The sequence below is a fragment of the Mixophyes fleayi genome, chromosome 1, assembly GCF_038048845.1.
Source record: "Mixophyes fleayi isolate aMixFle1 chromosome 1, aMixFle1.hap1, whole genome shotgun sequence".
Lineage (NCBI taxonomy): Eukaryota > Metazoa > Chordata > Amphibia > Anura > Limnodynastidae > Mixophyes > Mixophyes fleayi.
The window spans coordinates 50,842,302-50,868,464 of record NC_134402.1 but is presented as its reverse complement, the minus strand read 5'-3'; positions in this window follow the sequence as shown (position 1 = coordinate 50,868,464).

Below are 26,163 nucleotides of genomic sequence, written 5' to 3'. Positions count from 1 at the left end.
TTTTAATTTTATCGGAAAGCCCCTGCCAGAAGGCGGCGATCAGTGCCTCAGCGTTCCACTGAAGTTCAGAGGCTAATATCCGAAATCTAATGACGTACTGAGCTACAGTGCGAGATCCTTGGCGAAGACGGAGAATGCTGGATGCAGCGGAAATAACACGACCTGGTTCATCGAATACACTTCGGAACGTGGAAATAAATTCGGCACTATCCTGTAACAATGGATCGTTTCTTTCCCACAGAGGGGAAGCCCATGCGAGAGCTTGTCCAGAAAACAATGAAATAAGATAGGCCACTCTGGAACGATGGGTAGAAAAATTTTGAGGTTGGAGCTCAAAATGAACTGAGCATTGAGTAAGAAAACCCCTACAAGTTTTGGGGTCTCCATCGTATTTTGACGGAGTAGGCAGGTGAAGCGTGGAAGCCGTAAACACCTGGGATGGCACTGGGGAAACGGAGGAAGGCACAGGAGCATCAACAGTAGTTGTGGCATCTTGCACAGACGGTCTTTGGGAGGCTAACGCCTGGTAACACCGCAGTAAATGCCGTTGGCGAACTTCCTGTTGCTCAATACGGGTAACCAGATGCCGCAGCATCTCTTTGGCTGTAGGTTCCGTATCTGGGTCTGTCATGGCCTGATCTTACTGTCACGGGCACTAGGAGTCTTTACCCAGGGATCACCAGGTGGTAGGCTTACCAGAGCAATGTAGGTGGTAATAGGGTACTCTGGTAGCAGGGTGATCACGGAACAGTAAATAGCAGATGATGAGATGCTCAGGAAAGTCTATGACTAGCAACACTGGTAATATGGAGGTAATAGTACACGAGGAACTGTATGGACAAGGACACGTGAAGGTAGTCAGTGGTCTGCGATAGCAAGTTGTACCACTGCTATAGTGAGGAGGAATGTCCAACAGAAACGAGGAGGTGATGAGAGTCAGCGGTCTGCGGATAGCAAGTTGTACCACTGTCTGAGTGAAGGAATGGAATCCAAGTGGAGGTATCCGGGGAGTCAGTGGTCTGCGATAGCAAGTTGTACCACTGCTATGTGAGAGGATACTGGAACAGGTGATACTGGAAACAGGGATCAGTGGTCTGCTACTAGCAAGTTGTACCACTGAATATATATGTGAGGAGGTGCACGGGGAGAGACTGCAACACAGGGTAAACACGGCACCTTAACACGATCCACAGTAATATGCACAATATAGATATATATATGAATGACTGAACAGCACTGCAAATATGGAAAGTCTCTTGAAGTAATCCGGAACAAGATAGTACAGTCAATGATGGCAACAGACTCAGCGGATAGCAGACTCCAGAGGAGAACCAACACAGTCCAGCAAGATATGCAATACACCAGCACAGTCAATGAGAAGTATGCATACCGTGGTTCAGAAGCAGGCAGTCAGACAGGAGTGCAGCGATACCTGAGCGGCAGGAGGCCGGCAGGATGAGAAGTCCCTGGATGGATGACGCAGAGGTCTAGTAGGTGCAGCGCACAGGTAAGTAAACCAACAGGGACACGAATCACCAGGAATCGGTAGAACACGGAACTGGACTCTTGGCGGACCCAGGAGAATGGTGATGATCTAGCAGCAGGATAGTAGATGAGACACGAATCCAATGCTGACAGGCGGGTAGAGACCAGCGGGACACAGGAAGGTGTGGAGAGCGGATCAGCAACAGATGGACGATTAGCGCTGGCAGCAGGAGCAGGGCTCTGCGGACTCACGGAGGTAACCAGTAGCAACCAGCAGGTGCAAATAGCGATGGAACACGGGTGAGCAGAGTAGACCAGGAGCTGTTGATCACGGGAGTAGCGAATGGCAATAATAGCAGCAGTCTCGAGGAAACACGGGAGAGATGAGATGAAGACTGTAGCGCACAGAGGTAGCGGATAGGAATCAGCTCACAGTCACGATGTTGAAACACAGATGAGTTGCAAGCTAGAGTCTGTAGTGCACGGAGGCAGCGGGTAGGACTCAGCTAACAGTCACGATGTGGAGACACAGACGAGTTGCAAGCTGGAGACTGTAGTGCATGGAGCCAGCAGATAGAAGTCAGCTCACAGTCTCGATGATGAACAGGTGAGTAGATGTGGAGAGTGGCTGAAGTGCACGGAGGCAGCGGATAGGAATCAGCTCACAGTCTAGATGATGATATGAGATAGAGTTGAAGTGGTATAGGAGACTGTAGTGCACGGAGGCAGCGGATAGGAATCAGCTCACAGTCTTGATGATGAACTTGATGGTAGAAGTGGTATGGGAACCACAGTAGTAGAAATGGTTTGGAAACCACAGGGGTAGAAGTGGTTTGGAAACCACAGGAATCAGCAGCGCTGAATAAACGAGGAAACACAGGAACACCTTCAGAGACTCATGGGGGAATGAGACTCCAAGATCAGGCAACGTGGTGTTGAACACAGGTGCTTAATATAGGGAGTGTTGCCTGATCTGCCAATTAAGTTAAAGGGACATACACTGAAGGGTAGGAAAGGGCTGCGCATGCGCAGACCCTCAGGATGGAGGACGGCCACGGTTCCTAAATGTCCGGGAAGAGGCACTCACAGTCCGGTGAGTGACACTGCTCTAGTGGAGCTTACAATCTTTATTCCCTACCACACAAAAACACACACACTAAAGCTAGATACACACTACATGGTTTTTGTCCAATAATCAGCTCAACCAGCCGACATACGACTGATCGTTCAAAAGTCGGGTCAGTGTGTGCAGTGACACGATGGTCGAAAGTCTGCCCAAATGGACAATTCTTGCCTCATTTGGTTGGTTGTACCGTTAAATATTTTCGTTTCAATCTCGTTTCCATTGTGTAGTGTGTATAAGTTTCCGAACGATCCGCAACAGTGAGTACAAAATTACAGTAATTGCTCACGACAACATGGCTGTAAAAAGTTGCTAACGGGACAGCTGCTCTTCCCTTTATCGTCTAAAACAAGGCTAGTGTGTATGCAGTCCACGGGCCGAGCGATCGGACCATCGATCGGATGTAAAATCGATCGGCATAAAAAGTTGGTGAAAAATTCTGTAGGGTGTACCCAGCTTAAGGTAAATGTAAGCCTACCAATATGTCTATGGGAGAAAGATAGATCTACCCACTCATGATGTCACTGAATCTTTGAATCTTTAGTATGTCAGAAAATTCCCTTGGCGCAGATTCAGCCCAAAAAAAAAGATACAAACAATATATAGGGTGGTATTCAATTTACCTGCAAGATTTTTTTAAGACCACGTTAAGTCATTTTAACGCTGTTTTTTTAAAATAATTTTTGAGCGGGTTAACTTTACCCGTGATTCAAAAATAAAAAACCTCTGAAAACTATTTGAAATCATGTAATAATGAGAGAAAAAAAAGACTAACTATGTTCATCAGTAATGCCTAACATGTAAAAGTTGATTTTCTTGTGAAAAAAATAATGAAAAACAAAAAACAATAAAAAAGAATAAAAATAAAAATCACTAATTAAATATATTTATGTATGTTTTTGGTACAAATATGATTGTACTAATGTGTTTTGACATGGTATAGATGATTCTATAGTAAAAATGAGTTAAATAAAAAAATATGCTAAAGAAAGTACTGTAATGTAAATATTATCAACTAGAATGGTTGTGTAATGCAATAAAATGTATGAAAATATATGTCAATCCTTTTTTTTGTGTTATACATGACCGTGTTAAAAATCCCCTTCACTCCCCTAAAAACTCGCAAACACAATGATTAACGCACAGGGGCAGCCTTCCCTCTTTTTCAATTGAATTGCACGAGTTTTCACGCTGCGGTAACTAAAAACGGTCGCTGTAGCAGTGAAAAACCTGCGGGTGATTTTTTTTTAACGCGGGGGGGGAAAAAAATCTTGCGGTCAATTGAATACCCCTCATAGTGTGGACCATCAAATAATGAGAATTGTACTAACAAAGATCATTAGTGAAGGATTTTACATTCATTGTATAAAAAAATATGTCTCTTGTGGTGTTAAAAAGCCAACCTAGAAGATGCTGTCTGTGACACAGGCAGACTGATGGTTGTTTTGTTTTGTTGTTATTGTCACCATGGAAACCCTCAACGTTTGTACAACTGTTCAACCATAGCCGCACCTCGCACCAGCTAATACTATACCTTGGACTCACTGCCACTTTCAGTCCTATAGTTGCTAATTACAAATAAACAAATGTATCTTGTTTTAGAGAGAAACTATACCCATACCTTAGTTGTGCTTGCTAAAGCAGCAAGCCATTTTAAAACTTGGAATTATGTGTGGCTTTAATATCTCTATGTAATGTTAAATCTTATTTTTGCTGTAAATTAAATGTGCATGCTTTGTATTCTGAATTGTTGTTTAACCAAACCCTAAGAGTAAGGAGTCAGTTTAAAGAGCAAATAAAGCCAATATTTGCCATTATCGTCATTATTATCGTTTATTTGCAAGGTGACAGAAAACTCCACAGCATTGCAAAGTCATACATAACACACATCATACATCATGCTAACAAACAGAACAAGTACATACAAAGTTGAGGAAGAAGGTGATGACGTGGAAGAGAGGGCCCTGCTCTTGAGAGCTTACAATTTAGAGGGAGAGGGCAGTGCTGAGACAATAGGAGATAGTGGGTTTCAAATTAGAGTTCGGGATGGTAGAACCTAGAGGGAGTAGCATCAGGTGGGGTCTAATAGGCTATAATGAAAAGGTGGGTTTGAGAGAGAGCTTGAAAGACTGATTGGGGGAGAGTCTGGTCAGAGGGGGTAAGGGGTTCCATAAGTGGGGAGCAGCTTAGAGGCAGGCGTGAGAGGTGAAAATCAGAGCGGAGACGAGGCACAGATCATATCTAAAGAGGCATGAGGGAGAGTATCACATGACCAGGTCAGAGGTGTATGAGGTCTTTTCCTGGGCCAACCACTATCAAGGAAAATCCCAGGGGACCCAATAAGACCCCAAGAAAGCAGATGATGATGAATGCTATTTATTGGTCAGGAACCACTTTAGGGAAAGTTGCAGGTTAAGATACACTTCATTATTTTATGGACTCATTCATCATAAATAATCCCTGAAGAGCCTAAACATTAATACTCTATCTTTAAAGTAGTAGGTTAATTGGCTGCTATTAAATTGCCCTTAGTCTCTCTCGGTCTGTGTGTGTATGTTAGGGAATTTAGACTGTAAGCTCCAACGGGGCAGGGACTGATGTGAGTGAGTTCTCTGTACATCGCTGTGGAATTAGTGGTGCTATATAAATGGCTGATGAGGGTGATTGTCAATTGATTTAAAGTGTTTTAAAATATATATATATTGTAACCGGGTTAGGGGAACAGGTGCTATGGCCTGGGGTGGATGGTAGTATACAGCAGCAGAGAAGTAACACAGGTCCAAGGTTTTGGTAGAACTGGCCTCAGACAGTTTTATTAAGCAGAAAAAATAAATAAAGAAAACTTCAAAATAAACAACTTGCCTGTCCAGCACTAATTACACAAATACATCATAACACATGTCGTTCCTGACTATCAAAACTAAAAAAAAACATTAGAAGATCTTGCACATATAGTTTACTCACATTATGTATCAGGCTATCTCCTATAGAGACCCTACAGTCCTTTTCCCCAGGCAGAGCAGAGACTCAGACTGATCAGGTGAAACCATTAATCAGTCTGCTGTCAGACTGGAAGATCAGAAGACCTGGATTGGGCCTTATAAATGGTCACCCCTTTTCTCTCCATTTATACCCCAGGGACCCTTACTAGCTTTTTCCTAAAGCTGAACACACACTTTTGGGAACCTCCATCCCACACAAAACAATCTCCCTGGGGTTTTTAAAACAGGTAGGTCAGAAACCTGGGACAAACATCCCTGCCTAAAAACACTATTCCAGTATTCCACCAGAAAAGATCATCAGTGTCACTAGCCCCATTGCTACATATTAGCTACATTATAAAGGGTCATATGCCTGGAACATCTAGTAATTTGTAGACCATATAATAGAAGTATAAGCTATAAGTCGTCCTCTCCTGCGTTGTTTTATTTCTGAATTTATGATGAGTGTTGATGGCGCTGTAAGTGCGGTTAATAGTGTTATCTGCTTCTGTATAGTAAATATTAGCAGATACGTGTAATAGAACAATGTAAAGGAGTGGGGAAACACTTCTTGTATAAAGGTTCTTAAACTAGGAAAGTGCGGCCCACATGCTGCTACCAAAACACCAGTTCAACAGGGTCAGGTTTGTTTAGAATATCTGTAACCTGTAACACTCTAAGACTAGCACTAATGGGCTGGGTGTAAGGCTATAGAGGTGAAGCAGAAGTGAGGACACAGCTCCAGGTGCTGGGGAACGTCTGAGCTTGTGTGTGTAATAAAATATATTCATATCTGCGAGCTCTGACACTGCAGCTAGATCTTGTGTCAGCAAATGCTGTAGTGTGAACCAATTAACTAAAGTGTAATGGCCTGAGGACCTGAGGCACACGATTCCTATCCTGCGTCATACAAATCTTATATAGATTCTTACTGCACTCACTGAGTATTTCTTCTCCTGGATACATGTTATCAGCATTTTACAACTTCTGTGAACTGTTCCACCCAATTTTCAGCATAAACATTCTTCATGAAATCATGTTCTATTGATATAGTATGATTGGGCTGTTTACAGTTTTTATATTTTGACAGAATTAGAACAGCTACTTAAAAAGTTGTCAGATAAACATTGAATGAAATGCACTGAAAACAATTACTTATTTCTTGAAGCAAAGCATAAATAGAAAATATTTTTTAAAAAATTGAACAGCCTGAATTCAGATGTATGTGTGTCGTACAAGCTTCCTTGAAATGTTTGTTCTATCATATACGCTCCTTGTTTCACATTTTGCTGGTGGAATTAGTCCTTATATGTTCCCAGTTCTGCTTCAACCAGGCAGCAGAATGAGTTGATCATCATCATCTAAGCTATAGTCCTAGATTACAAGAAATGTAAATTTACAACCACAGAGTGGAATGGAAAAGCAGAAGCGGGACTCAATGATTTTATTGTCGGAACTTCACATCTCTCTGGAAATAGGACAGTTCTGCAGAAATTCGATTTGTACTCTTTTTTTAAGACAAAAAAGGACGGTATGTACTCATATTCTGTATTGATGTTCAGTGGTGATGAAAAGTCAAGACTATTATTATTACGCTATAACCATAGCAACCCATATGATATTTGTTTTTATTGGTTGAGTAACTCGCACTAGACAGGTAATTTGTATTGCTCCCTACTTGTCTATTGCACTAGTATAGTTTGTACCTATACATGGGTTCATAGGAAATATTCCCCTCTTTTAAAGAAGTGATATCTTGTCTTTTGTGGATTCCAGGGGACTGAGCTTGAATCTTTTTATTTCCTCCTCATCCGGAACGTACTCAGTAGTCTACTGATAGACCTTTTGTACTGTTTTGTTAAGGTCAAGTGCTATTTTCTCCTCTAATTTATTCTGCTTTTTGCAGTGGGTTAACAACCCAGCCAAGGTCATGAGTCGGTGTCAAACAGGAGCTTTATTGTGAGGATCCACAGCATAACACGGCAATACAGGCGAACAGAAAACCAAAGCAATGCAGAAAGTTCAACACACATAGGGTCCTTCAGTGGAGAGGTGAGAGCCTTCCACCCTCTCCAGACACGAGTCCAGCCTAGACTGAATTTGAGTCCTTAAATAGGCCAAAACTCCTCCCCTCTGAGGAATGGGTGGGACTTCCTCCTGACTCCCAGGACTGTAAAAAGACATGTGACAATCAGAAATATGCTGATACTTATTGGATTTTAACTTAAAATCAAGGTGGCTGTGCTCAGAACATGGGGACCCAGGACAAAGAAACGTCTCTCTGCTTTGCCCTTTCATTGGTACTGTTATTTGTACATGTCTTGTTCGCAGTCCCCTCATCTGTAATAGATCATAACTAGAAAATATTTAAAATCACTGATTCACTGTTCTGCACATACTGTACATGTCTAACCTAATCAGACTATGTTCTTAATGTGCTTAAAGCCAGATGGATATTTCTGTTAGTGGAAGCCCCTGTCTAGATGTTATAGAGAATCAGATACATTCCCTGGTAGAATGTACCTAACACTTACCTTACATTCAAACTTCTCCTATTTTTCCATCTAGTTCTGACCTCACTGCTGCATTTTCATGAAGAGCTTTGGTATCCGCTCTATGATTAGATGAATATATTCTTGCAGGTGTACTAACTGTGAAAGTGATTGTAGCAGAGCTTTTCGGTAATAATATATAATATATTTCTTTCTCTAGAAAAGTATGGCTGTGACTGTTTTTATATTTTCCGATAGCTACCTGTCAGAGTTAAAATAATCAAGCAATTGCTGTGTTACTCAGATGACTTATGCATTACATCACATGATGTCATAATGCCCTGTCTACCTCACAAAGACCTGATAAGTGTAAATGGAATTGCTCCAGTATTAGCTGCTCAGTTTATGCAGCCACTATAAGCAACCCTTGCTTGGACCTGAACAGTTTATCTACAACAAGGTAAGCAGGATGTTTAATATACTTTACTCAAGAGAAGATCAATTACACTGTATTATTTGAGGAGATAAATGTCCTGATGGTTGCTATTAGACCACATTACACTTGACCTACATCTCCCCACACACTGTGATTGGTCAGCACAACTGCCGGTGATCAGATTGGTATATAATTTGGCCATATATGACTTCATGCAGCCCAGAACCACAACAAGAGCATGATGTTATTAAAGAGTAAAACATAGAAGCTGCTTCTTACACTGCAGCAACACACCAACATTAAATATCACTTTCTAGTTTCCTGTCTTCTATCCTTTATTTAAAGTCTATTAACAACATAACAGAATATGTGCAGTAGTTGAGCAATAATCATATATTCAAACATACGGTTTGTCAGAGTAAATGTCAATAAATGTCTTGTTCTAACGGCCCTCATAACTGCATGTAATTATGGGACCAGCTTGTCTTTGTGTTTCTACATAGAAGCAATAGAAAATTGTACCCTTTCAAGGCATCAGTACAAGAACAAATAATATTTTTACGTTTCCACTGGTAAAAAATGATAATAAAGATTTTTTTTATTAGAAGTTTTAGAATTTGGGAAGGAAAGCTTGAACTCAGGTTAAGGGTAGCTTCATAGTTACAACTTCTGTTAATGTATGGGCTATTTAAGACAAGATTACGATTATAAAGTTAAGAATGAAGTCAGCATCCCTCTTTTAATTGACCTGGGAGGACCAGGATAATCATGCTCAATAATTCATTGAAAGTTAGAATTTCACATATTATAAAGAAAGGGCTTCTTATCTACATTGGGTGACTCCCTTGAGAGTGGAGACTCATCTTCCTGAAATTAATCTTTTTTCTTCCTTGGACCACATGGGACTGAAATCAAATAACTGTCTCCTGCGGTAGATCAGAGAGAGGGGAGCCCAGGACACGTTCCTTTTCTGCCCCCCCCCCCCCCCCCTTTCCCCAACCCCTTCCTTAGTTTGGTTCTCTGTCTAAAAATGTGGTTGTACTTATTGCTGGGTTCAACAGACTTATGGTGTACAGTGGGTGAGTCTGGGACTCAAGTAATACCAAGTCCAGTGTATGTGTTTTTCATAGGAATCTGCTTATATAGGCCTGAGCCTGTGGTAACAAGTCTCAGGTGCTGGCAAGTCATTACTAGAGCAGGTCATTAGACCATTCCCTAAAGCAGGTCTACACGGAGGAACTGATAATAAAAAACAGTGCAGCAGTTGTTAACTGAGCCTATGCGTAAAGGCTGCACTGTTGCAACCCAGAGCTCGTAATTTGAGTCCCAGCACCAGATTCTTATTGGGAATTGGTGGTGTTCTTAGAAAAGAAGAATGATTTTAAACTGTGACCCCTGTATAGTAGCAGTGATGCATTCAGAACACATAGTGGACAGAGAACAGGGTTAGTGAAGAACTGAAGAAACAGGAGACCTGACAGCCAGATGGTCATTAACAGGCTCTAGACCAGAAGAAGGTAGAGTCCAGACATAGTTATTAACGGAATTAGTCTGTACAGAATGGTCAACAGGGTACTGCACCAAAGTACTCTCAGAAAACTTTGAAGTGTGATGCACATACATCAGACGAAAGCATTTTATATTACCTCATAAGACAGTGCACACCCATTTATGACCATGAGCAAAAAAACAAAACAAAACACAAGTGTGCATGCATGTGCTGCTAAGAAGACACAAGCTATTGAATATAAAAAGTGCATCCATGAGAATTTCTCATAATAACACTGTTCCACTATCATCATGCACTTGATTGTTTGACACATTACATAAATTTGCTCTGGTTTTTTTTTTTCATGCATGAACAGGTGAGGTTGATAACCTCAGGGCCTAAGGTGACGGACTCGGTTGCCTGACTTTTGAGCCATGCCTGATCATGTTTAGAGTCCTCAGCATAGACAGTGACACTAATTCTAAATTGCATTCAAATTGTATTAAAATTGGATATGAGTAGTAATGTATTTTGTGATGGTGATAAGTTAATGTACTGCTTTACCTTTGAGAAGGTGTTTAGATGTTTATGAGCATGTTAAAAACAAAGCGCATCCTCTTTTAAATCTGTGTTTTTGCATATAAGAACATAATTAATAATATGCCAAGGGGTATATTTACTAAACTGTGGGTCTGAAGAAGTGGAGATATTGCCTATAGCAACCAATCAGATTCTAGCTGTCATTTTGTAGAATGTACTAAATAAAAGATAACTAGAATCTGACTGGTTGCTATAGGCAACATATCCACTTTTTCAAACCCACAGTTTAGTAATTATACCCCCAAGTCTTTCAATTTGATAAATCAAATCTCTCGTGACAACTAATAACAGATCTCACATTGTGCCTAATTCATTAAGGAACTTAAATTAAGAAGTTTATTATTTCAGTGTCCTGGACAAAACCATGTTACAATGCAAGGGGTGCAAATTAGTATTCTGTTTTGCGCATAAGTTAAATACTGACTGTTTTTTCATGTAGCACACAAATACTTGATAGCTTATTTGTACACTGAAATTTAAAGTTGATATTTGTGTGCTACATGAAAAAACAGTCAGTATTTAACTTATGTGAAAAACAGAAAAATTATTTTCACCCCTTGCATTGTAACTTGTCCAGGAGACTGAAATAAGAAACTTCTTAATTTAAGTTCCTTAATGAATCAGGCCCATGATCACTAATGAATCAGGCCCTAAGATTAAAAGCCAAAATGAAGAGGCCATGTGTAAGATACAAATATACCTTAGGACACAGTTGCTTATACCTCCTTTAGCAAAATGAACCTGAAGGGATTTATTTCTCTTTATGTTAATCAGTCCCTTAATTTGTATTTGAGGAATTTTGGCCCACTCTTTATCACTGGTTCAGTGATGTTTCTCTTCAGGTCCCCACAATACCTCACTGAGGTTGAGTCATTCCAAAACCTTGATTATTTTTTCTGCCATTTAATTGTAGATTTCATGGTATGGTTAGGATCATTTTCATGTTGCATTATCTATCCATGTCTATTATGATAGCTGACCTCACATTTTCCTCTAGAATACTCTGATATAAAGAAGAGTTCATGGTGGACTCAATGCTTGCTAGACATACAGGTCCTGTTGTTGCAAAACATCTCAAATCATTATTCCCTCCACCACTGTGCTTGAAGGGTGATATGAGGTCCTTGTGCTAGGCTGTGTTTGGATTTCTACAAGCAAGGTGTTAGAGCAAATAACATTTAGAGCAAGTAACTCCACTTCTTGCTTGAAAGGGGAATTACTTTCTTTTTCGCATATATGTATATACAAAAATAAAATGGACAATGATTTTTTGTAGGATTCCAGATGCCTCCTGCAGCTTAAAATACATTTACATATTTCTCCAGAATTGCAGTAAAATCCTTGATTTCCTAATGGACTAGATGGACTCTATCCATCTTTTAAACCCTGTCACAGAGTATTGACCTCTCCGGTCATTGTTTAGTTCAGCCAATATCACTCTTCCTTTCAAGTGATGCCAGAGTTTGGAAACACAACACAGAATAATTAGAAACACCTAATTTGCAGACATTCTCCATCACATCCTGCCAAATACCAGCTTTCTCTGCAGCTGTGGTTTAGGACACTGCTAGACCATTTCATTGCACTTTGTGAGTCATTATATCATGCACACAGTATATAGCTCCACTAGCAGAAACAGGATATGATGATTGTACAGAGATCCTGGACTAAGGTTAGTGAGAAAAGACAGTTACCAGGGGTGCAATGAAGTTTGGCAGTACTGATAGGTGTATTGTGACAAGACCTAAAATGTAAGGTAATAATCCAATATAAAGGGGCATAACTCCCATTAATACAAAATGGAAAATGAAGAAACAATTGGCCACATTTGTAATTCACTAGCCAAGCCCCCATTGGAGAGCATAGAGAGACAGAATAGGAAATAAGATTGTCTGTTAAAACCTTAGAAAGAGCCGTAAGTCTCATAGAGAAAGCTGCAAGTTTGACAAGAGGAATACCACTCAGTGGCGCATGCAGGGGGGGTTTCTGGGTCTCCAGAAACCCCCCCCCCCCACTCTGCTAACTAAGTGCCTACCATAGTGGCACTGTCCTGTACAGCAGCAGTGGCGCTGTCAAAGAAGCGTCCGCGGCGGTGCTGTATTGTATACAGCACCTCCGCAGACGCTTCTTTGACAGCGCCGCGGCTGCTGTATAGGACAGCGCTGCCAAAACGGAGCTGCTGCCCCTGCCACTATATATATACATCCAATATATCCACTGATAGATAACTGCCACATAAATATTTAGTAAAATCAGCTCTGATAATAATATGAATAATAATAACAATAATATTAATTATTAAAGCTTTGCCTTTAATCTCTGTCTTATGAGAAGGTTTCTTTCCTGCATTTATATACAGTAAATATATATTAGACAACAGTACAACACAACATGATTGTATTTCACTTACCTTTTCTTTCCCGGCTTCACTTTTGTTTTAATTTAGCTGTTTTTTAAACCTGACCTTATAGTACTGAGTTCATGTATTTTAATTGTATATTACTAAAGCTGATATATTTTATGTAGATTTGTTTTGTCCATATAGTGCACCACAGTATTGAAACTTATTTTCTTTATTGGTTGTTAATTGGTCCTGGTTTGGTTTCAGTGGTGGCACCTACCTATAATATGGATGATGGAAAATATTATTTTTGTTCAATAATTCCCTAGACAAGGGAGTGGACAATTTTGATTCCGTTACAGTGGTATATTTTTAGATTACTAGAGAAAGCTGCCAGGCTCACAGTGGGAACTGTAAATTCAAGAGCAGAGTCTGTCATTGCCAGAAAGTCAGCGGCCAGGGATCCAGTACAAGCTGCCAGAGGTATCAAGGAAATCCAGGTCCAAGGAGAGTCCTGGTCCAGTCAGGATTCCAGACAGAGTCCAGGTCCAGTCAGGATTCCAGACAGAGTCCAGGTCCAATCAGGATTCCAGACAGAGTCCAGGTCCAGTCAGCATTCCAGACAGAGTCCAGATTCAGTCAGGATTCCAGACAGAGATCAGGTTTAGTTAGGAGTTCAAGGGAGAGTCCAGGTGCAGACCAGAGAACCAGAGGGTGTCTAGATTTATTCCAGTTTGCAGAATATCCTATTCCATTTGTAGTGTTCCAGGTGCCTGCTGCCACTGCTGTTGCTAATACCACTGCTACATATCAGCCTATAGACAAGAGTCACTGGAAGACCATCCAGGCCTTTTACATGTGTTTAAAGATCCCTCCAGGTTTCTAGAACTGGTCAGTGTCCATGGCAAATGTAAGTAACATGCTATTTACTGCACATCCCAATCTCACCCATGCACAGAATGTAACTGATCCAACCATGTGGTTTGAGATAAACCAAAATGGCTAAATCTGTAACAGAGGCTGATGTGTCATAAAACGTAATATCCTTATCATTTATCTATCCACTCTTGACAAAAATTGCCTAAGAGGCTCATCTTTTCTAGTTTAGTATTAGATTACAATATAGGATAGATAAAGGTCATATGATCTCTAGTCTCTGATTCATATTGTGCTTTATATATTGACTGTTTAGCCTCTATCAATGAGTATCTGTGTAAGTTCAGGTGACCTTTGTTGAAGCATATTGTATCACCTCAGTCTTAGGATTTCTCCCTTTTGTATGGGTTGAAAGTGTGAACTATTCATTTGTAGCAGACTAATAGTTGTTATGTTTTCTCTATATAGGTCTGTTTCTATTCTACCATCATATGTCACCAATATCAAGAGTTCTAAAAAGTTTATTTCTTTCTGACTTATTTCATACATCAATTTTATGCTCAGATTATTAGTATTCAGTAGTTGTACTGTATGAATTCTTCAAAAACTCTTTCTCCTCCAGGTCATCAATATATCATCAATATAATGAAGCCAAAGAGTCAGGTATCTGGCGTATATCTCATTTTCTGTTGTTCCTGAGTAGTTACGGGGGTATCTGAATATTGGTCCTAAGTTGCAGAATGTCATAAGATGAAGAATGTCTGCTAGACCTCTATATAGGATAGTTTGGATTCATTTATTAACATGCATCTCGGCATGATACCCATCTTGTAAGATCTTAACCAGGTTTGGCAAATACTACCATACGGACTTACAGCATAGAGATAGTTAGGGAGACCAATTCAAATGCCTCCGGAAAAATGTTTAACAGCTAAGTATGTTTTGTATAAATTTCTATGGGAATCCTCTAGTGCCCCTAGGACCTTCTCATGACCTAATGCCATGGCATTAGGGTGGATTGGCTATAGACAAATAGAATAATGAAATGAAACAAGCAGTCCCAATAAAATGGTATTTTGAAGAGTTTTAACTTGATTGATATCACAGTGATTCCGGAGATTCAATGGAACCAATGTTCACTTCAAATTTTGACACTCTCCTCCACAGATGTGTATACATAAAAATAAATCAAAAATCACATCATAGCGTAACATGTATCATCAGCTTCATTAGTATCAGACAACCCAAAAATTCCAGTGTGTAATTAACCATACGAAAACAGCACCACATGATGGGGTTTTGTGCCATCTTGGGTTTAAACTTACAAGATATTGATCTTAAACCAGCATGACTCAGAGGTGCTGCGTGATTATCCTCATAGCTGTTTAAATCGACTCCTTTTCGCAATATACTTATAGTATGTACCCAAAAAAAGATGTTGTCAATAGTGCATTATCTTTAAAAAACTTTTGATGCACAAAATACACATATACAAATGTAAAAACATAAAGAATTCGGGCTATCCACAATCGGAAAACAAACACTGGTAAGGCTGGACTCTTACCCCATCTCAGATGGATATGAGCATGTAGATAAAACAACTACCCCGTCCAAACGATCGGGTTGTCAGCTCGTTTCCTCCACAAGCTACGGGAACTTGGAGTGAGTCCAATCCGTCCAGTGTACGTTCCTCTCCTGGTGCCCACCCCTTTCCGACGCGTATCAATTCAAATAATCTTTATCAAAGCATCGGGGTCATGGCAAGCACAAAGGTATTTAAAATCCTTTCTCCGAATCACCAGTGAGTCTTATTTGCATATAGTTTCTATGGTAACGGAATCATATATGTAAAGTTCCAGTATTTGGGCATTTGGGTGGCGGCCCATGCGTCTGATTACGTTAAACTTAACATTGACCGAATAATTGAGTATTTAAAGAAAAAGTGTCCCACATGGCGGAAACTTCCCCTTACAGTCAGCGGCAGGATTAATCTTATAAAAATGGTGGTTCAGGTGAAGTACTTGTTCCCCTTCCAGCACTAACCAGTATACCTACCGTTGCATGTGTTCCGGTATATTGATAAATATCTAATTTTACTGGTATGGGTTGGTAAGAGTGCGAGAGTCAGCTTTACCACTTTGTGCAGAACTAAAAACTCAGGAGGGTAAGCCTTGCCTATCTGCCTTCGCAGCTTACACATCTGGTCCATTGGTTGGGTGCTTCACAGGACACCACTCTCAGGCACATCTTGGACAAGCAGACATAACCCTCCCTTGGATCATTGCAGGTTCTGTTGATTCTGCACAGCCTCGATGGGGTGGCTCCTATAATACGGCCTCAATGACATGGTAAGTGACGCATGCCGTCTTGGGAGGTGAAGGGATAGACCCGGACACTCCTCTGTGGTTTAATTCTATTTTCAGGGAGCTGGTGAAGCTAGAGGGTACAGTGTTGTGGAGAAGGGCAGAAGTCCATACCATCGGTCAAATATATACAGATAGTCACTTAGGATCATTTGAACAACTAAGAGTTACCTTCCAGATATCTAGCACCAGTTCTTCTGGTATCTGCTGAGACAAGCCCTGCGTGCTCAGTGTCCTAGGGACCTGCCTCAGATTATAGATTCTCCTGTTACAAATCTGTTGCGATCTGTGGCCTCCTTCAAGACAGTATCTATATTATATGCCTTGTTGTTATCGCAAGTGTCTCCAGGAGGATTGGATCTGCTTAGAATTAGCTTGGAGGCTTATCTGGATGTTCTCTCAAATGGAGGGAAGTTTGCTGAAAGGTGGTACTAGAGATGCCACCTCTTGTCATATGTTCCAGCAGATACATTTCCATATGGTACATATAGTATACTTAACCCCCACCAGGCAACACAGGATGGGATGACGCACTTCCTCTGAATGTCCCAAGTGCAGGGATGCCTCGGGTACTTTCTGGCAATTATTGTGGACGTTCCCAGTCGTTCAGTTCTTTTGGGGTGGAAAATGGGGGCAAATCTTCTCCACGCTACCTCTCACCCCTCCTTTGTGCCACAAGATTTATCTGTTTGGTATTACACTGGAAGAGAAGCTAGATAAACCGCTCTTCAAGTACATATTTACTCTGGCCTCCCTGGCTAAGGTTATTCTTGCTAGGGGGTGGATGGCGTCTGTACCACCCAGTGTTCTCCACTGGACCACTCTAGTCATTGAAGTCTGGAAGCATGAGCGGTTCATGTATGAAAGCAGAAAGGCCATGTACACGTTTCATAGGGTGTGACACCACTGGTATGATTCTCAGTTTGTTGTTCACCCTCGTCAAGATGATTTGGTGCGGTTGGGGAGTAACCAGTTGGGAAGCTAACTCTCAGTCCTTTACTTTACTAGGCTTGACTTGGGTTTAGATCCTTGAAAACTTATATGATTGACACCATCAATTTGGAAATATTGAAAATATTAATTGATTATGTTGCTATAAATTACATTCTTGATAGATTTCTGATGGTTTCTTGATCTCAATGGTTCACATGATACTTAGTTATGATTCTAATAGCTACAATGTTAGATAAGTAGATTAGTTAGATGGGATATTATTTTTCAAAATTTTATTCTTTTGTGCTGTATTAAAGACCTCACTAAAACATTTTATTAAAAAAAAAATGGACTACAGTCTCATAGAAAAGTGCTCCGCTTATGGATTTTGAAATAGTATCTAGACACAGGATTCTGCAGGTTGTCCCTTTCATATCAATAAACAGCACCTCCAGTTTGGTGATGGTGGTCTGTGGAGTATCGGAGAAGTGAGCTTTTTTTTAATTAAACTCTACTCTCAGCCAGGCTGGAGACATAGTGGTATATCTCATTTTATTTGTTTCTGAGATGCATCTTCACTCCTTGAAATTGAGATTTTATCTTCTGTGTTTTTATAGAAAACTCTACATAAACAGACAACATGGTTATTGTATATTATTGGGCCCTCTTTCAGAGCCAAATTGAAAAGTCCATCCCTGTCTGTGTAATTAAGGAAATTAATTTATTTTTATTGTGACAGTACGAGACTCAGGATTCACATAGCCATCATTCGAGAAAGGTACCCACTAACTGGATATTATTGCGGTGTAGTCTGTTCTCCAAATCAATTAGCTAAGTTAAAATCTGCTTTGATCATTTGCCGTTGTTCAAGGAGCTGGCTACCACCTTTAAGGAGTCTTCCAGGGCTGCGGTTCTGCACTCTGCTTCATCCACTTGGTCCAGAAGTTTTTGCAGTAGGGAGTGTTCAGTCCACACCATGATCAGCCTGGATTGAGCTGTATACGTTTTATTCAACCAGAACTGTCTTGCAGTCTGAGATAGCAGCTCCACGGATGACTTTTTTGGCCTCTCCATGCTCAGGATTAATGTTTGGTTTGCACCAGTTCCCGCTATTGAACAATCCCCAGAGAAGTTCTCTTCATGGCGCCTGCTTTAATATTTCGGTGGAACAAAAAATATTCACCTACTAATATTAGTTGTTTCCTGGTATCTACAATCAGATAGTCTTACCAGATCATGTGCCTGCAGTAAAGCCAGTCCACAACACCTGTGCCTACATCCTCCACTGGGTCCCCTGGAATGAGTGCTTGAGGCGTCTGGAGTCTTTTATTCAAAAAAAGTTCATTTTAAAATTGTGTTTTATACAATGTAATGGACCATTACACCGGAATAAATAACTAGGTTGTAGATCCAAAGCACACTTTAGGGTAACATTGTAACTTAAATAAATTGGTGCTGAACCAGATGGATCTGAGGGTGTTTCAAACCGACAGTAAAAGTGTAGGCAGCAATCAAATTATAATTCAAAGAATGTTATAGTATTGAAAAAACATATAGTTTACATTGTAATAGTGGGAGATGGTTGTGATGCCAGACTTCATATTATTATTGTAGATTTGTAAAGCGCAACAGTCCTTAATGAGTCCCCTAGAACCAGCTATACGACTGTCACTTATAGCAGTCCCCTTTCCCATTTGCTCACTCAGTTGCCCTTGGGACTTAACATGTGGCAGTAGAAGCTTATACCAAGTCTGATGTTGGCACAGGTTATATTGGAGACTGACATAAATGACAGTGGTAGGATAGGTAACATGAGCAAGACTCACCAGCATACAGAGGATCCGATTCCTAATGGAATTGATAGCGAAACTAGGGGGCAGGACCAACACCGCAGGATACAAAGAATCATACTGAGATCAGGACAGGTAATCGCCGACAAGGTAGGTATATAGTCCAAAGTGATGGTAGGTGGATAACTGGGAAGGTCAGGATTCAGGTAGAGGTCAGGTCAGGTGGCTAACAGGCAAGGTCTGTGAATTTTAATATGGTCATTTAAATACATTTTGTATACTCTTTACATAGAATTGCCCAGTTTCTTTTATCTTTAATATTGGCGGTGCTAAGGCTAAATATATATTCATTTTTGTTTATTGAGACTAGAGTTGGATAAATCTGCATGGGAACATATGTATGTGCCCACTTTCTGGGCATGTGCAGAGTGTGATTTCACACGACATGTTCTACGCAGAGTGGAGTACATCCCACTCTGCATCCCCATTATTTGGAGATTAGTGTGCTGATCTTGTCCAGTCGTGTTACTAAATGAGGAAAGGACTGCAAGTAAATGGGGAAGTGTCATGATGCGATAAAGAGGAATGGCGCCAAGCTGTTTGTCACAGACTGAGAGTTAGATAGTGGGAGGTGCAGGGTCACCCAACAGCACTGCGTAGTGATGTGAGGCCCCTTTTACTGATGTAGAAATAAACTGTCACAGTAACAATAAGCTAACTCGGTTACCTGACTCCAGTGGTTGGACTCAAATGGCTGGTATCAAGGTGGATCTGGAGAGTAGACAGTTGGTGCAGCAGGAGGGCCAGATGTCAGCCTAGAATGCTACAGGAAGGGGGTTCTGGACTGGTGTTGAGAAGAAGGGCTCCAGAAATGTAGTTCCTGGTGAAGCCACGTAATGCAGACAGGTATACAAAAATATAATTAAGCCTCACGTTTTATAACAGTATTGTCCATAGATTCAGTCAGGTCTGTACACAGTGTAGCAGTTTAATGTACAAGTGAGGTTTCAAAAAGGTAAAATAGTAGGAAGTCCAGTAATCCTAAGCCAAGTTGGTACACAGCAAAACAATACTAATCAAGCAAGGTTCCAAAGGTTTAAACAGCAGCAAGTCTAGTAATCCAAAACCAGGTCTGACCACAGAAAAACAACAGCATATGATACAAACGCTGGTTAAAGTTTTATAGTACCTGTCAGGTGCATCTTGATGACACCAGCAGGGGTCCAAAGATTGAGCTTGGTAATCTGCGCATGTGCAGAACCACCAGAACCCTTTGCCAGACAATGCAGGGCGCTGGTGTAAGACTTTCATCGGAGAGCTCGAGCTAGTAGGGCGAATACAGAAGAGTCGTACAGAAGGAACAAAGTTAGTACATTCATCTTATATTTTAATGTAATTGATTAGCCCCAATCATTGGTGTCCTCCTATTGAAAAAATGACTGACCCACATCTCTACTGAAGAAGAACAAGATATATGCGAAACTAGAGTAATTTGAGTAACTAGAGTAATTTTAATGGAAAGCTTATGTTATGCATAAGGACATTCTGGTTCCAGTGTATACCACATTTACTCTAAAATATAAAGACAAATTTCTGTTTCTGAGGTTCTGATATGGTAACATCGAGTTAATGTATTTGCTCAGCCTGTGTCCAAAGCTCTCTGTTTAGAGATGAGATGGCCTTTCTCATGTTACACTAATGTGAGTTGTGTTGTGTTCTTAGGTGTAGCTGCTATTCAACTTTTGGCAGAGCTATAATTTTTATAACCTCTACTGATTTACATGGTTATCTCTATGTGATGATAGAACTGGCAGAACAATGGATGAATTTAATATACACAGAACATTATTAACATTCTTCTACTCCACTGAAAAATGATACTATCGGAAACTTATAGACTGTGAAAAGGTGTCACGTGTTACTGCTTTATAAATCCTACACTTACAAATATATTTACAGAATGTTTGAATCCATTGTGGTCAGAAGTCTACAAAATATGTGTCCCTCTATAGACTCTAGACAGATGTAGGCAACTTGTAGCTTCCCAGTTGTTCTTGTATTGTATATGCACGGTGGCTGCATACAATTAATTTTCGAACACAAACTCTTCAAAAACTTTCCCATAAAGCAGAACGTCACTGGCGTAAATCCCAAACCTCTAATTATTTCCGCACATCTATCACTCCTTTCAAAATGTTCTGGACACTGCAAAACAAACATACTTCCAATCTCTCATTTATACTCAGGCTTCTAATCCCAAATGCCTTTTTAACACATTTAAATCACTTCTCGATCCTCCAACCCCAATCCCTCCATCTGCTATCAGTGCCCAGTATCTTGCTTCCTACTTCAAGGTCAAGATTGATCAGACTAGAAATGGTATCCTCTTCCTCGACAAGCAATCAGCTCAATTTCTTCACAGCACCCTCTGACACCCTCTCTACATTTGATCTCATAAATGAAGATTAAGGGCTAGATTTACTAAACTGCTGGTTTGAAAAAGTGGAGATGTTGCCTATAGCAACCAATCAGATTCTAGCTGTCATTTTGTAGAATGTACTAAATAAATGACAACTAGAATCTGATTGGTTGTTATAGGCAACATCTCCACTTTTTCAGACACGCAGTTTAGTAAATATACTCCTAAGTATCTATTCTCTTCTTATCTTCCTACTCTACTGCCTGTCCTCTAGATCGTATTTCTTCACAGATTGGTAGATCCCTGTCTCCTGTGCTCATTCTACCTCTAACTATAATCTGCAATCTCTTGCTCTCTAATGGCATGTTTCCGTCATTATATAAGCACACAGTGATTACTCCTGTTCTGAAAAAATAAAATTCAGACCCAAACTCTCTCTCAATTTACCGTATCTCTCAGCTCCCATGCCCCTCCAAACTTCTAGAGAGACTTTCCTACACTCGCCTCCCAAGCTTCCTTTCCACAAACAACCTTTTGGGTCCCCTTTAGTCTGGCTTTCGATTTCAACACTCCACAGAGACTGCGTTGACTAAGGTTGTCAATGATTTGATCACTGGTAAATCTAAAGGTCATTACTCTCTTCTAATTCTCCTGGATCTCTCTGCTACATTTGACGCTGTTGACCACTCTCATCTTATACAAACACTACAATCCCTAGGTCTTCAAGACACCGTCCTATCCTGGTTCTCATCCTACCTGCCTAATCGCTCTTTCAGTGTTAATTTCTCTGTATCCTCCTCTGCTCCGCTCCCTTTATCAGTTGGAGTAACATAAGGCTCATGTCAGGTGCCGCCTCCGCACCTCCGCCGGGTGCCGGAGACGGACACCTTCTGCTAAGCAACGGGACGCGATCACGTGACCGCGGCGCTCGCGCATGCGCGATGCGCCAATTCGGTTGCCTGGCAACCCAGACGCTTCCCCGGCGATCAGCTGAGACTGATCGCCGGAACTCCATCATGAGGACTTCCTGCCAGCCACTATTTAAACTCCACTCTGGCACCATTTGAGTGCCAGAGTATTGGTTCTACCAGCTCCAGCTATTAGTTTGTTTACAGTTCCTGATCTCCTGTGTATTTGACTCCTTGGCTTGTTTGAACTCTCTTCCATATATCCCCTGTACTTCGTTGCCTGCACTGGTATTGACCTTTGGACTGTTCCTGACTACTCTCTTGCCTTTTCCTCGTGGTACCTCGCTTCCCTGGTTTCGACTCGGCCTGTCTGACTACCCTCTAATCGCTGCACTGGTGACTTCCCGGGAGAACCACGACCTGCACATCGCACGCATCGAAGCCCAAACCTCCTTGCGGGGGTCCCTGGTGAACACCGGTGGTGTGTTAGACTCCGCGCCTCTCAGGTTAGTTGCGTTAATACCAGTCAGTGATATTTCCTGCATAAAGTGTGACAGAATACTCTGGCCATGAGCGGACCGGACGAACCTTCGGCCCGCGACTTATTAATTCACCTGGGTCAAAGAGTGGAACGACAAGAGTCCAACCAGGCCCAACTACTGCAATGCCTTCAGGGGGTCATCTCCCATTTGGACTCCTTACAAGCATTACCATCTACCACTTCCTCGGCCACCACTTCCTCTGTGGCATCAGAACCTACCATCCCCGCTAGGGGTACTACCGTCAAAGGTCTCCGTCTTCCTCCTCCTGAGAAATATGATGGCGATCCATTGAAATGCCGTGGTTTCCTCAACCAGTGTTTGATTCAATTCGAGTTAGCTCCGGAGAATTTCTCATCAGAAAGAGCGAAAGTGGCTTATCTAATTTCTCTTCTATCAGGGCAAGCATTGGCCTGGGCTTCCCCTCTCTGGGAACGAGATGATCCAATTCTACAAAATTCTGTGGTCTTCATTGAAGGATTCCGCAAGGTGTTTGATGAACCCTGAAGAATCTCTTCTGCCGCCTCTGGTCTCCTAGGACTACGCCAAGGCTCTCTGACAGCAGGACAATATGCAGTACAATTTTGGACCCTTGCAGCCGAACTCTGGTGGAACGACAAAGCTCTCATCGCTACCTTCTGGCAGGGTCTTAATGAGCGCATCAAGGATGATTTAGCTTCTCGTGATCTTCCTTCCACTCTGGATGACATCATATCCTTGTGTATCAAGGTGGACATCCGCCATAGAGAACGAGCTTGCGAACGGGACCGCACTCGCCGGACGTTTCCTCGTTTAGCACCTAACTTTATTCCTCCTACTCAGCAAACAGAGGAGTCTATGCAGATCGGCCATTCTCGTCTGTCCCCAGAGGAACGTGAGAGACGCATGAAAAACCGCCTCTGCTTGTATTGCGGTGAACCAGGACATCTCCTTTCTGTTTGTCCCAAGAGGCCGGGAAACGCCACCTCCTAGGTGATAATAGGGAGGTCAACCTAGGACCCCAGTCCCTTTCTCCCTACCTTCGGAAGGAGTCTGAGTTTTTGATGCCAGTCACCTTGGTTTTTCCTAACGGCCCATTTACTACCTGGGCCTTTGTGGACTCGGGGTCCGCAGGGAACTTAATTTCTTCCAAGCTAGTGACCGAACTCTGCCTGGATACTATACCCTTGTCTCAACATTTGATGCTCACTGCGGTGGACGGAAATAGAGTCTCCAATGGCTCAATCTCTCGCTCTACTTCTTCGCTTCGGATGGAGATAGGTGCACTTCACTCTGAGACTATAAGTTTCCTTGTGCTACCCCAATCCATTAACCCTATCATCTTGGGTCTACCCTGGCTGAAGCTCCATTCTCCACAATTCGACTAGCAGCGAGCTCAAGTTATCTGTTGGGGTTCATCCTGCAAAAAAAGATGTCTGGGATCTGTTTCTCCATCTAGACCTAAGCTGGTCTGTCTCCGTACTTCTGCCTTGGAGGACCTTGCTGAAGTCTACTCTGTGTTCTCTAAAACTGCTTCCGAGATCCTTCCTCCTCATCGGCCTTGGGATTGCCCAATCGACCTCATCCCTGGAAAGAACATTCCTAGAGGCAGGGTATACCCACTGTCCTTGCCCGAGACACAGGCTATGTCGGAATATGTGGCTGAGAATCTCATAAAGGGATTCATTAGGAAATCATCTTCTCCAGCAGGTGCAGGCTTCTTTTTTGTAAAGAAGAAGGACGGCTCTCTTAGACCGTGCATTGATTACAGGAGACTTAATGCCATCACGATTAAAAATCGCTACCCCCTTCCTTTAATCTCTAAGCTCTTTGACCGTATTCGAGGAGCACGGATCTTTACGAAGTTGGACCTTAGGGGAGCCTATAACCTAATCAGAATTCGCAGAGGAGACGAGTGGAAAACCGCATTTAATACCAGAGACGGCCACTATGAATACCTGGTGATGCCGTTTGGGCTAAGTAACGCCCCAGCTGTCTTTCAGGACTTTGTGAACGAAATATTTAGGGATTTGCTCTACCAATCAGTGGTTGTTTATTTGGATGATATCCTAATCTTTTCACAAGATCTGTCCTCTCATCTCATACACGTGAAAGAGGTGTTTTCCCGTTTACGTGCTAATCTCCTATTCTGCAAGCTCGAGAAATGTCTCTTCAATTGCTCTCAAGTACCCTTCCTAGGATACATTGTATCAGGCTCTGGTCTTCGGGTGGATCCAAGCAAATTGGAGGCTATTCATAACTGGCCTCAACCTTCTGGGCTTAAGGCTACCCAGCGCTTTATAGGCTTCACTAATTATTATCGCCAATTCATTAAGGGGTTTTCTACGATAATTTCTCCCATTACTCTTCTCACTAGGAGAGGCGGCCAATCCAAGTCTTGGCCCTCAGAGGCTGTACGAGCATTTCTAGCAATCAAGGAGGCCTTCTTGTCTGCACCCATCTTATCCCAACCTGACCAAAATAAGCCATTTTTCTAAGAGGTGGACGCATCCTCCGTTGGAATCGGAGCGGTACTATCCCAAAAGAATTCGGAAGGCTTTCCTGTTCCTTGTGGTTTTTTCTCTAAGAGATTTTCTGCCAGTGAAACCAACTACGGAATTGGGGATAAGGAACTCCTCGCCATCAAGACCGCCCTGGAGGAATGGCGTTATCTGTTGGAGGGGGCACGCTTTCCCATCACAGTGTATACTGATCACAAAAACCTCACCTACTTACAGTCTGCACAATGTCTGAACCCACGACAGGCTCGCTGGTCGCTATTTTTTAACAGATTCCAGCTGATACTAACTTTCCGGCCCGGTTCCAAGAATTTGCGTGCTGACGCATTATCTTGATCTTTTGATTTCTCCAATGTCTCGTCATCCATGGTTGTCAAACCTATCCTCAATCCCTCCACAATTCTAGCCTTGACCAACTCCTCTTTCAAGACTCCTCCTCCTGGTCGTTCCTTTGTGCAAGAACATCTACGCATCAAACTCTTGAAATGGGCCCACAACGCCAAATTTGCTGGTCATGCTGGAGTCAAGAAGACAGTTGCTCTTCTATCTCGCTTATACTGGTGGCCCTCGTTATTCTCGGACGTCCAGAAATACATCCGCTCTTGCGAAGTCTGCGCTCAACACAAAACGCCTAGGAGATCCCCGGCTGGCCTTCTCCACCCTCTGCCCATTCCAGATCTACCATGGTTCAGTATTAGTATGGACTTCATCACAAACCTTCCCGCCAGCCATGGCTTTAACACCATTTGGGTAGTAGTGGACCGCTTTTCTAAACTAGCCCACTTCGTTCCCCTCAAGGGACTTCCCTCTGCTTCCCAGTTGGCCCATCTGTTCATTCGAGAGATCTTCCGCTTGCATGGCTGCCCGAGGGACATCATCTCTGATAGAGG